The 13,556-nt window shown below is 39.3% G+C and overlaps 1 protein-coding gene across 1 annotated transcript in view; it reads left to right on the top strand.

Annotated features, from left to right (window-relative positions):
* Window positions 1-13,556, top strand: part of ABLIM1 (actin binding LIM protein 1) — a 342,305-nt gene that overhangs the window by 56,102 nt on the left and 272,647 nt on the right. The gene's annotated exons all lie outside the window — the stretch shown is intronic.

Below are 13,556 nucleotides of genomic sequence, written 5' to 3'. Positions count from 1 at the left end.
AGCTGGGATTACAGGCGCCCACCACCACGTCTGGCTAATTTTTGTACTTTCAGTAGCGATGAGGTTTCACCATGTTGGCCAGACTGGTCTTGAACTCCAGACCTCAAATGATCCAACCACCTCGGCCTCCCAAAGTGCTGGGATTACAGGCGTGAGCCATCGAGCCCAGCCATTAATGTACTTTATAATGAAAACGTTTTCCCTGTCACCCTGGAGAACGACAGGCAGGATATGCTGAATATTTTCCACATGCTCCTCCGTTTCCTCTCTCTACCCTTTGCCCTGCTGTGCTCTCAGAGACTAACCCCGATGGCTACAGCAATGGCTCCCTTGACTTCTGCTTCAAGTTGGGTCCAGTTTATGCGGGGGGCACTTAGCAGGATATCTGAGGGTGGGAGGAGAATGTGGTTGGGATGTTTATTCCCTGGACTCCTTCTCTACCAGGTCACCATTGGTTGTCTGTCTATGAAAGGCCACAGGTCCTGACAAGCCCCCCTCCCTCTCCACTCAACTACTCACTTCAGGTTCTAGCATCGACTCCACCCCTTGCCTCTTTAGGCCTAGGGGTAAGCAACAGCTCCCCACTGTTGCTGGCTTAGGGTAGTGCATGCCCCTTGTGGGTTTACCTGAACCCTGACCACACTTTTGTAAATATCCCCTTTGTTAAACCTTTTTCAAATTCTCCAGTTTGATTGTAACATCTGTCACCTGCCAAGACCTTGGCTGATATGCAGGTCTAGCGTGGGGGTTGGCATGCCTGGTGTTAGAGTGGTGTCTGTGACTGTGTGATTTGGGTCTATCATAAGCTTTATACTTGGCTTCTCAATGGTCTTAACACTGTCACCATGGAAACTGAACATCAAAAGACAAGGGAAGGTTGTGGAGGAAGAAGCTCTGAGACATACCTAATACCCTATAAAAGTCATTGTATAGCAACAGGCGGTCTCATGGTAAGTTGAAGTGGGATGACTGCAGACAAACAGCGAAAGAAATTGATGCAACCCCCCAGTGAAATTGAATTTCTAATGGGAGCCTGGAAAGCAGAAGCCATTCCTTTCCTTGCATGTAACAAGCAGAAACAAGATGACTTTTGCTGCTTTTGTTCTTGTGATTGATGCGGGAAAACATAGATCCTCAGACAGAAACAGAAGACATATAGGGACAACAGAGTCTTCAAAAGAGTAAGAATATCCTGAACATTGTCTCAGTCATGGAGTGGCCTTCTTAGGCCCACACATAAACCGGCATGAGCTTATAGGTCATCTTCGAGTGGGACCCATTAGATGTCTTTAGAGTTTTGGAATGTGTGAGGGATAAGCATATGCTCCAAAGCCTTGCCTTTTCTACGGATATAATGGGACACAAATACTTAGTGTGTAAATATGGTCCCTTGTGTTTCTTTCTGGAAAGCCAAAGTATGTGTTCTGTGAAGATTGCGTTATTTTGTTTTTATTTATTTTTTGAGAGACAGTGGGCTCTGTCGCCCAGGCTGGAGTGCAGTGGCATGATCATGGCTCACTGCAGCCTTGACTTCCTGGGCTCAAGCGATGCTCCCACCTCAGCTCCCAAGTAGCTGGGACTACAAGTGCAAGCCACCAAGCCCGTTTAATTTTTGTGTTTTTAGTAGAGATGGGTGATATGGTTTGGCTGCGTCCCCACCCAAATCTCATCTTAAATTGTAGCTCCCATAATTTGCACATATTGTGTGAGGGACCTGGTGGGAGATAATTTAATCATGGGGGCAGCTTTCCCCATACTGTTCTTGTGGTAGTGAATAAGTCTCATGAGGTCTGATGGTTTTATAAGGGGTTTCCCCTTTCGCTTGTCTCTCATTCTATCTTGCCTGCCACCATGTAAGACATCCCTTGCTCTTCTGCCATGATTGTGAGGCTTCCCCAGCCACGTGGAACTGTGAGTCAATTAAACCTCTTTCCTTTATAAATTACCCAGTCTTGGGTATGTCTTTATGAGCAGTGTGAGAACAGACTAATACAATGGGATTTCACCATTTTGCCGAGGTTGGTGAAGATTGCATTGTAATACAATTCTGATAGTTGCCAAAGCCCTACTGAGTCACTCTAACTCTGGATCTGTTGGGCAGTTGAGCTGTAAAAGAAGTGGATAGCAAGTCCAGTGGAAATCTTTGACCCGAGTAACCATTTACTTCAGAGAACAGGAGATTTTAGTTGCATGACAACTCTTGGCCAAGTAAACATGCGTATGTACACGTGTGCACATGGTGGGGGTGGTCGTATATGTAGTTATTATCACAGATTAGGGGGAAGTCAAGGTTTTATGGACCCTGTGGCTTATGTAAGTTTGAGAACCCTGTTTAGAAAAAACATAAAAAATTATGAACACAAAGTTAGATATGAAAGTGAATATTTAGAAGGGGAAAAAACTCACAACAAATGACAAGATTTCAAAAGTGATAATTCCTAAATATCATAAAATACAGAAAAATAACAAGCAGCTGATTAATGAACATGTTCTGACATACCTGTATAATATTTTCGCTGCTACCTTTTTGACAGCATATTATTTGATTGCCTCTTCATATGACAGTAACTTTGTAGTATTTTCTATGTAGAGAAAAGAGCCTTTCGTCTTTCCTCTGGCATAGTTTATTGAAATTTATCTTTTATTTTTGGTAACTGGTTTACATAAAACAATCTCGTACACAAATGTACTCACTGCTACAGTTTTAGGTCAATAAATATAGGAATTTTGATCATCTCCATTTCACATAGTGGCCATTAAAAATGTATATGGTACATTTATAATTATAACTGTTTTAAGCATATTTATGACAGGAGAGAACTTCCGTTTTGACTCTATGTTGATGAAAACAGGATCCTCTGCTCCTAATATTACAGGTCTGATGGCTAGAAGATTTTTCTATAAACCAGCTTTCTGCTTTATACAATTCAGACCTTGTTTGTCTTCCATTACGTAACAAACTCCAGTGCTGGGTGCTAAGGAACACATTCCTATCTAACTCCAGTGTTGGGTTCTAAGGAACACATTCCTATCATGGCATTGCTTCTGGTCTTACATTTCCATATCATGACTCTAGATGAGTCACATAGTAAATAGTAAAAGTTTCTGGAAATCATTTCCACAATTTGCAGTAATAGCTAGCGGTAACTTAACTACGCAGGGAAGTGACCATACACCCATACATATGGTCCATGAAACCTAAAACTAAATATAGCCCTAATCAACTTCCCCTTAGCCAAATTCTTAAAAAAGATATTTCTTGAAAAGTACCAATACCAGTGCCATTCCAATGCTGACCTGCAAGAGGGGAGGCCAAAATGGAAAGGCATGGTAGTCTTAAAAGATTGTGATTAACACAAGCATTCTTATACACCAGTAACAGACAGAGAGCCAAATCATGAATGAACTCCCATTCACAATTGCTTCAAAGAGAATAAAATACCTAGGGATTCAACTTACAAGGGATGTAATCGGCTCAGCAAAATAAAAGAGGACACAAACAAATGGAAGAACATACCATGCTCATGGATAGGAAGAATCAATATCGTGAAAATGGCCATACTGCCCAAGGTAATTTATAGATTCAATGCCATTCCCATCAAGCTACCAATGACTTTCTTCACAGAATTGGAAAAAACTGTTTTAAAGTTCATATGGAAACACAAAAGAGCCCGCATTGCCAAGACAATCCTAAGTCAAAAGAACAAAGCTGGAGGCATCACGCTACCTGACTTCAAACTATACTACAAGGCTACAGTAACCAAAACAGCATGGTACTGGTACCAAAACAGAGATATAGACCAATGGAACAGAACAGAGCACTCAGAAATAATACCACACATCTACAGCCGTCTGATCTTTGACAAACCTGAGAAAAACAAGAAATGAGGAAAGGATTCCCTATTTAATAAATGGTGCAGGGAAAATTGGCTAGCCATAAGTAGAAAGCTGAAACTGGATCCCTTCCTTAGTCCTTATATGAAAATTAATTCAAGATGGATTCGAGACTTAAATGTTAGACCTAATACCATAAAAATCCTAGAAGAAAACCTAGGTAATATCATTCAGAACATAGGCATGGGCAAGGACTTCATGTCTAAAACACCAAAAGCAACGGCAACAAAAGCCAAAATTGACAAATGGGATCTAATTAAACTAAAGAGCTTCTGCACAGCAAAATAAACTACCATCAGAGTGAACAGGCAACCTACAGAATGGGAAAAAATGTTTGCAATCTACTCATCTGACAAAGGACTAATATCCAGAACCTACAAAGAACTCAAACAAATTTATAAGAAAAAAACAACCCCATCAAAAAGTGGGCAAAGGGTATGAATAGACATTTCTCTAAAGAAGACATGCATACAGCCAACAGACACATGAAAAAATGCTCGTCATCACTGGCCATCAGAGAAATGCAAATCAAAACCACAATGAGATACCATTGCACACCAGTTAGAATGGCAATCATTAAAAAGTCAGGAAACGACAGGTGCTGGAGAGGATGTGGAGAAACAGGAACACTTTTACACTGTTGGTGGGATTGTAAACTGGTTCAACCATTGTGGAAGACAGTATGGCGATTCCTCAAGGATCTAGAACTAGAAGTACCATATGACCCAGTCATCCCATTACTGGGTATATACCCAAAGGATTATAAATCCTGCTGCTATAAAGACACATGCACACGTATGTTTATTGCGGCACTATTCACAATAGCAAATACTTGGAATCAACCCAAATGTCCATCAGTGACAGACTGGATTAAGAAAATGTGGCACGTATACACCATGGAATACTATGCAGCCATAAACAGGATGAGTTTGTGTCCTTTGTAGGGACATGGATGCAGCTGGAAACCATCATTCTCAGCAAACTATCGCAAGAACAGAAAACCAAACACCGCATGTTCTCACTCATAGGTGGGAATTGAACAATGAGATCACTTGGACTCTGGAAGGGGAACATCACACACCAGGGCCTATTATGGGGAGGGGGGAGGGGGGAAGGATGGCATTGGGAGTTATACCTGATGTAAATGACGAGTTGATGGGTGCTGATGAGTTGATGGGTGCAGCACACCAACATGGCACAAGTATACATATGTAACAAACCTGCACATTGTGCACATGTACCCTAGAACTTAAAGTATAATAAAAAATAAAATAAAGAAAAAAAAAGAGAAAAGATTGTGATTAAAATAGCACTTTTTGGTACAGATTTGACAAACCTATGGCCATGTGAATAAAGATGAGGACTTTGAAGGGGGTCCCTGAACCTTAAGCATGAGCAGTTTTGTGCAAAGTTTAGCAAGCATTAAAAAACTGACCCCAGATTTTATCACCTAGAATTGACTTTTAGGATACGTAGGTTTCATTGTTGCAGTTGGTTATTTTCTCTGCTCTTCTTTCCTCTTTCTTAACTTTGCTTTTATCCCCCAAATATAGAAGGAGAACAGCAGCTCCTTTTACAATTACTCAGTTCATTTGCTTTCCTTTTGTTGTCTTCTTTTTCTCCCCATTTTTTCCCTCTACCCCGCTTGCTCGTTTCTTTTGCCAGAAATACACAACTTACTTTCATGGGTGTCATGTCTACCTCCAGTTACCATTCCCATGTAGTTTTGGGGTCCCATGGAAGGAGGGTCCCTGTCCCTTCCTCCATGCTTCTTGCCAAGCAGGGAGGAGGGAACCAGGACTCTCCTTTTTCTGTGGCAGAAGGAGCCTGGAGAGGACTGGAGGAAGCTCTTTCAGGGAAACAGCAGCTGTTTTTCTTGGGCCAAGAGATTCGTGACGGCCTTCAGAGGGTGGAGCTGCATTGCCATCATAATTACAGCCTGGGAATGGTGCCTGTTGAGGTCGTTTTGTTTCGGAATGTGCCAGAAGCTGGATCACTTTGTCTAAAGGTAGCTCAACATGCATTTCACGCTTGCCATCGTTCTCATGGTGGCTCCTTTTTTAAACACTCTTTTCCTTAGTGACTAATGTTGATTTTAACAAGGTTTTCCATCATCAAGACTGTTGAGTTGCACCTGTTTTGCCTGCAGCACCACATGTAAACAAATAAAAGACCTGCCACCAGGACAGACTTTGAAAAACAGCAGTTAGCATAAAGGTGTAGTACAAAATTGAAAACTGTTGGTAATTAGTTTTGTTGTTGTTGTTTGTTTGTTTGTTTTTGAGATGGAGTTTCGCTCTTGTCACCCAGGCTAGAGTGCAATGGTGCAATCCCTCCACTCACTGCAACCTCTGCCTCCCATGTTCAAATGATTCTCCTGCCTCAGCCTGCTGAGTAGCTGGGATGACAGGCACCCTCCACCATGCCCAGTTAATTTTTGTATTTTTAGTAGAGACAATGTTTCACCATGTTGGCCAGGCTGGTCTCGAACTCTTGGCCTCAAGTGATCCGCCCACCTCGGCCTCCCAAAGTGCTGGGATTATAAATGTGAGCCACTGCCCCGGCCGGTAATTAGTTTTTTATGACTAGTACTCAGGAAGCCAGGGACAGCAGGATTGATGGTTTAGCAAATTTGTCATTAAAACAAAACTGGGCCAGGTGTGGTGACTCACACCTGTAATCCCAGCACTTTGGGAGTCAGATCACTTGAGGTCAGAAATTTGAGACCAGCCTGGCCAACATGGTGAAATCTTGTCTCTACTAAAAATTTAAAAATTAGCTGGATGTGGTGGCGTGTGCCTGTAGTCCCAGCTACTTGGGAGGCTGAGGCTGGAGAATCACTTGAACCTGGGAGGCGGAGATTGCAGTGAGCCGGGATCGCGCCACTGCACTCCATCTTGGGTGGCAGTGCAAGACTCCATCAACAGCAACAACAACAAAAAACTGAATCCTTACTGGAGAACTTTGGGATATGACGCTCTAATTGCATTGTACATATGGTAGTCATTCACCACATGTGGTCATTCAGCACATTTGAAATGATAGTATTTTTGATATATTAGGTTAAATAAGAATCTTAAAATTAATTTTACCTATTTCCTTTTACCTTTTTAATGTGGTTACTAGAAAAATTTAAATTACATTTGTGTGTCACATTCTATTTCCATTGACGGTGCTGGTCTATAATACACCATTCTGTATGCCTGAAAGTATATTAATGATGCCCTCAAGGCTCCCTGGAAGTTTCAGGAGAGGTTGTTTTGGTTTTCTGTAAGACTGGGTGGGGCTTAATTTTTTTTTTTAAGTAGAAGAAAACTGAAACATAATGAATCACAGTAGCAGGCCGTTCTCATTATAAGAAATGAGAATTCGGATTATGAAACCCCTTGGGGGACGTAACAAAAATAACAAAACAAGTTCTCAGTTTTTAGGAAAATATTGCCCTGAAAGGTTATCTCTTGTAACCCTGCTTCCGCAGATTATAATTCAGCAGTTGCTGTGGACATCTTTAGCCTCAGGCTTCGTTACATTGGTGTGGAGAGAGAGAAATGTGTAGTTCTCTCTCCTCCTTCAGACACTTAAATCATACCTGGCATCTCCCTCTAGGGAAAAACTTTGCTGCTGGGATTTATACTTACTTATCGTTTGTGCTTCCAACATGTGCACTGTGCATTAATTTGTTTCTCAGGGTCAATTTTGGTATCATCATTGCCAGCAGACAATTGTAAGAATAACTCATAGTTTAGGATTTCTTTACTGATAAGAGTATTCCACAAAACTTTGACAATCAGCTGATGACTGAGCTGGTACTACTGCTAATTCAATGTTGTTGATGTAAGTTGGATGATAAAATGAACCTCGTAAAGGAATGCTACAAAGTCTGTCCTAGAAAGAGGACTTGTGCCTAAATCAGTTGAACTCCCAAAGTCTTCCCAACTCCTGGCCTTTGCTGTACTGATTTGTATGTAGGTTTCCCTTCTCCCTCTCTACTTATATCTTACGGTTTTTTACACAGCAGATACTCAACAGATTCTTCTTGCATGGTTGTCAGATTCTGAGATTGTCATCAAGAAGGGTTGTAGTCTTTCTTGCACTTGAGATTGAGGTTTAAAGATCTGAGTTTGACTTGGTGATTTTTCAAAGGATCCAGTTCTTTAGGGTAAGAATGATGACTGTCTTGTATTAGAGGTTTCAGGATAAACCCGACCTGTTGTCTATTTGTCTTGGGAATTAACCTGGTGAAATGTATTCACAAGTAATTTGATCCATACTCCCACTTCACTACTCTGTCCTGGCACTGTAGTCTTCTGCACATAAAACAAGATACATCATCAAATTTCAAATTTTTTTTTTGTTATGATTTTCTCTATTGAAGTTGTCTATGTGATGAAAATATCTTACATAACTTCCTTTGGAAGATATGGATACATTTTCTTAACCTTTTCTGCTTTGGCATTGCACTGAATTTTAGAGAGATTGCTTTAGTTTTTGTGCCTATCGTGGTGACCAACCAAGGGCTGAGTGATTTTTGTTGAATGAATGACTTCTTGTATTTTCTATCAGTCTCCTGTGTTTGCCCATCCCCAAACCATTTCCACTTCCCATTTCCGTCATCCTTACTCATTATGTCCAGCCTCTGCAAACAGTGGCTTTCAGAACATCCCCTCCAGATTCCACTGTTTGAGGTCTTCGCCTTGCCCTCCTCATTTGCATCCTGCCCACTGGTGACCTATCCCCTCATGAGCCATGGCAAGATCCCCGTGGGGGCCCATGTTTCACTTTAGGATATGGGATGATGCCCAGCAACTGTTGTTGGTTTTGTATCCTAACCTCAAGTCTTTATCAATAAACTGCCTTTTAGTAACTGCTTTAAAACATGGCTCACACTGGTTGGTTCTAGTCAAGCCAGAATTCTTCCTACTTGTTGTGTTTTAGCATTTAAAAATGTCCTATGCTCTTCCCTAGAAGTCTTAAATATCCTAATATCTTAGATAGTTTAAGTACACTTTTACCTGGGGTTGGGGCATGAACAGATACTTCTCAGGCCGCTCTTGGAGCTGACTCCATCTGTGCCTAATCTAAGAACTAGACTTGATGCTAATGAAAAAAAAAAGAACTTGCACTTCCCTTTCTTAAACCTCACCGTGTCAAGGCACAGCCATGGGTTTGGAAATTTGGGGCATGACTACCCAATCCTTTGACAACATCTTAGGACTGGTATACATGAAGGGAATTCTAAAGTAGTGTTTTTCCTTAAGCTGATGAACTATTCATGAGTTTGTCTTTGAGAATCAGAATGCACTGAAGTTGGGCTTGATGCCTTATTAGAGTCAATGATCCACTAAATCTTTATCCTTGGAAACAATCTGTGAATTCTCTTTGTAGCAATACCCTACAACAGAGAGGACTTTCACACTCCCATGCATGCCAGAGAAAAGACCCTGGACCCCACAGCCTCCCAGGAAGGGAGAGACATTTGCTCTGCCCGTTTTCTCTTTCTCCCCGCCCCCACCCCCCTTAGAATGACCAAAGGCAGGCTTTGGCTGGGAATCACTTTATAGAAAGTGATATGAACCATAAATGAGCTATAACCAATTTAAGGAAAGCTTGAAACCGGGCATTGGGAAATCTCTGCCAATATGTAATGCTTGTACTAAATTCTGGCTTAGTAGCCGGCCAAAGCAGATTTATAGATAATCCCCACTTATGAAAATGTTCTACTGAGAAGCACTGTCAGTTACTTTTTAATAGTTTATGTGGTAACAATTTAGGCTCTTGTTATTCCAAGATACCTTACAGATGTAATGCGGGCGCAAGAGAGAGAAAAAGAGAGAGAGACAAAGTGTGTGTGTGTGTGTGTGTGTGTGTGTGTGTGTATCAGAGACAGAGATTGTTCGAGTCACTAACTAGAAAAACCTAACCACACAAATGCCAAATAAATTATACTAGCGAGTGGCCGGCTGAATTTAGACATGGGTTCTCCATATTATTCAAAAGTCAGTCCATGTTGATCTAACCACACCAATGAAAAGAAAATAAAGAAAATAAAAAATGACTCCTGTTTCATGAGAGCATAAGTCCAGTATCTTTATTTCTGGCACTCCTGGGCATGTCAGTTTACACTTTGCATATTATTTCCACAAAGAGAATCCACACATTTTTCCAGGGATAAAGTTTAGTGAGTACATTGACTCCTTTACATTGACTCCGAAAAGGAGTCAAGCTCATGTGTAGTGAGAAACATGAATGTTTCCTGTAAGAAACTGGTTCTCCAGTAGAGGGGGGTAGTGTTCTGTGCCCCCAGCCTGTATCTGTGACCCTTCTGGGCTCTGTTCAGATGAATGAACTGATAAACGACTTTAATTGAGTATCTTATTCTCACAGTACATAACGTAAACAAAGGCCAAATTCAGTGAGCATTTATAGAGCATGTAACGTGTGGAGCACAGACCAGGTGCATTGGAGACATTGAAGATGATTGAACGTTGACCTCCGTAGGTGTTCTTGAAGGCAGTGCCCCTTGTAGTCTTTAAGAGAATGGGCTGGAGAGGTGGGCACCTTGTACTGGGATCCTGGTGCTGCCACTGTAGGTAAAGTGATCTGAGGGGAAGTTATTTCACCTTTTTCAGTCTCTGGTTTCTCATCCGTAAAATGGGTACAGTTGTACCTACCACTTACTTCACCTCTACTAAACTAAAAACAGGGACCTGTTGGAAGGCACACACGCAGACAAATACTCCTGTAAGACGAACATGCCATAGTCAAGGTTAGATAAGCTGCTGTGGCAGCAGAGAGTAGAGTGATGCATTCGGACTAGTAATTAGAAGGGATTCAAGGAAAAAGTAACCTTTGAGCTGAGTGTTGAAGGTAATTAAAGTTCTTTTGATCAATGGATGGAGAGGATGTCTGTAAGTGTATGAAGGGCATTCCAAACTGAAGGAACATAGACAATTTCATTTTGTTTATTTATGTCTAAGGCTATAAAACTCATAGTATTTTACAAAGGCAATTCCATGTATCAAAACTATTAAGTTTCATTCAGCAAAAATTATATGTAGTGTAGAATTTCCTATTAAGAGGTTTCCAAATGTCTGAGTTAATTCATCTAGGTACTCCCAAAATTTATGTATTTAAAAGCAACAATGGTTTCTAATATACTTTCTATTTGAAAACATCAACAAATAAAATAATTATTTAAATATTTTTCTTTTTAAGAACAAATGACTTGAGAGCTTCTAAATGTCTAGCGAGGGAAAGTACATTATGATTGGTGGAGTTGATTTATTATTTATATGAATAATTCTAGCTATGATGTGTGGTATCATTAAAAATATTTTTGTTCTTACTTATATATTGTTCAGTGTATAGTCATGATAGACCAGTGATTAATGACAAGAAACAAAAAAACACTGATGTTAAAATAAGAGTGAATCATTTATCGTTGAAATTATTTTAATTCTGTAAATTCTTATTCTCAAGTTGATCTTCTCCAGATTTGTAAGTTTCACTCATTAAGATTCTGTAACTCATTAGAATGTCTGTTGTATTTCAAAAACCAAAGTTTTTTAAAGATCATGTATTAATGATTGTCTTTTTGATTATTAGCAATATAGGCATTCACTTACAATGTGGTATTTAGAGAGAAGATATTTGCAAATAGATAACTGAAATCTTATTTTTTAGCTTATTATTCATAAAGAATTAAAGTAATAAAAATCAGCCAGCTGAATTTTTTAAGCCCAAAGTATTAGAGTTCTAAACATCTGGTCATGTCGCTGTAATGCATAGTTAAAATTCAGTGTACATTTTTAACTTTACATATGTTTGAATATTTCCATAATAAAAAATAAAAAATAGTATATGTTTGAATATTTCCATAATAAAAAATAAAAAATAGTATAATGAACCTCACATACCCATCGCCCAGTCTCTGCCTGTCTGCCATTGTTGAGACTGCCTCAGTCTCAACACTCTACCATTCTTATTTTATCTAAATTTCTACACCCTTTCTTATTTTTAACAGTTGTTTTTAAGGTATAATTGACGTACATTGAAATATACAAATCTTGGCTCTAGAAGTTTTACAGATAGATACACCTATGTCACCCATAGACCTCTATCACAAAATTTAACATTTTCATATCTCCAGAAATTCTCTTGTGTTTTTTGTCAGTGAATCCTCTCACTCCCAGACAACCACCATCCTAATTAGATTAGCCTGTTCTAGAACTTCACATAGATGGACTCATATACTATGCACTGTTTTGTGTAAGGCTTTTTTCACTCAGCATAAGGTCTGTGTGATGCCTCCATTTTGTTCTGTATGGGAGTAGTTCATTCCTTTTTATTGCTTAGTAATATTCCATTATATAGGTATATCACAATTTGATTATCCTTTCTATTGATGGACATTCATGTTGCTTATAGCTTTTTACTAATATGGATAAAGCTGCTGTGAACATTCTTGGAAAAGTCTTTTTTGAGGATTTATGTTTCCATTTCTCTTGGTAAAAGATCTAGATGTGGAATTGCTAGGTCGGAGGGTAGATGTATATTTATAATAAGAAAAATTGTCAACCTTTTTTCAAAAACTGTTGTAACCATTTTATATTATCACTAGAAATGTATTGGAATTCCAGTTGTTTCACATCCTCACCAATATTTGGTATTTTAATTTGCCATAGTGATTGATATCTTGTTGTGATTTTAGTTTGCATTTACCTCATGACTAATTATTTGAGAACTTTTTAATGTGGACAATGGTCTTTTGCATATCTAACCTTGTGAAGTATCTATTCAAGTCTCCCTACCCCTCCATTTTTAACCTGTATTATTTTTCTTGTTGAGTTGTAGTTTTCTTAAAAATGTATTCTAAATACAAGATCTATGTCTGCTTTACGTTTTACACATACTTTTCTGCCAGCCTGAGGTTTGCCTGTTTATTTTCTTAATAGTGTCTTTTGATGAATGGAGTGTTTAATTTTGGTGAAGCTTAATATATCAATTTTTATAGATTTTTGTGATTTTATTATCCTATCTAAGGAGTTTTTGCCTACTCCCAGGATATCAAAGGTATTCTATATTTTTATGACAATATTATAGATTTAGATGTTAAGTTTACATCTATGATTCATCTTAAAGTAATTTTTGTGTATGGTGTGAGGTAGGGGTCGAGGTTAATTTTTTTTCCACAGGGATATATAATTGTTACAGCCTTCGAATGAGGAATATTCCCTTCCTCATTGAATTGCATTGGGGTCTTTGCAAAAAACAATCAGTCATTTATAAGTGTAGATCTGTTTCTGGAATTCCTATTCTGTTTCATTGATTAATTCGTCTTTCCTTATGGCAGTACTATACCATCTTAATTATGCCATGTAGAGTAAGTTCTCCATCTTTGAGTGTGTGTGTGTGTGTGTGTGTGTGTGTTTTTAATTGCTTTTGGCAATCATAGGATGCATCTGGAAATGTATTAGCTTGGTAGAATTCTTTGGTGGAATCAAGAGTAGAGTCACAGGTTGGATGTGGTGGCTTGTGCCTATAATCCCAGCAACTTGGGAGGCTGAGGTGGGATTGGGCTTGAGCCCAACATCTTGCAATACCCCATGAAAAAAAAAAAAGGATAGAATCATTAAAATAACTTTTTTGCTTAATTCTCTCAT

This window comes from Macaca thibetana, chromosome 9 (genome assembly GCF_024542745.1).
Source record: "Macaca thibetana thibetana isolate TM-01 chromosome 9, ASM2454274v1, whole genome shotgun sequence".
NCBI lineage: Eukaryota > Metazoa > Chordata > Mammalia > Primates > Cercopithecidae > Macaca > Macaca thibetana.
Note: the sequence above shows the minus strand (reverse complement) of the source record. Positions and strands in the feature narration are given on the sequence as shown.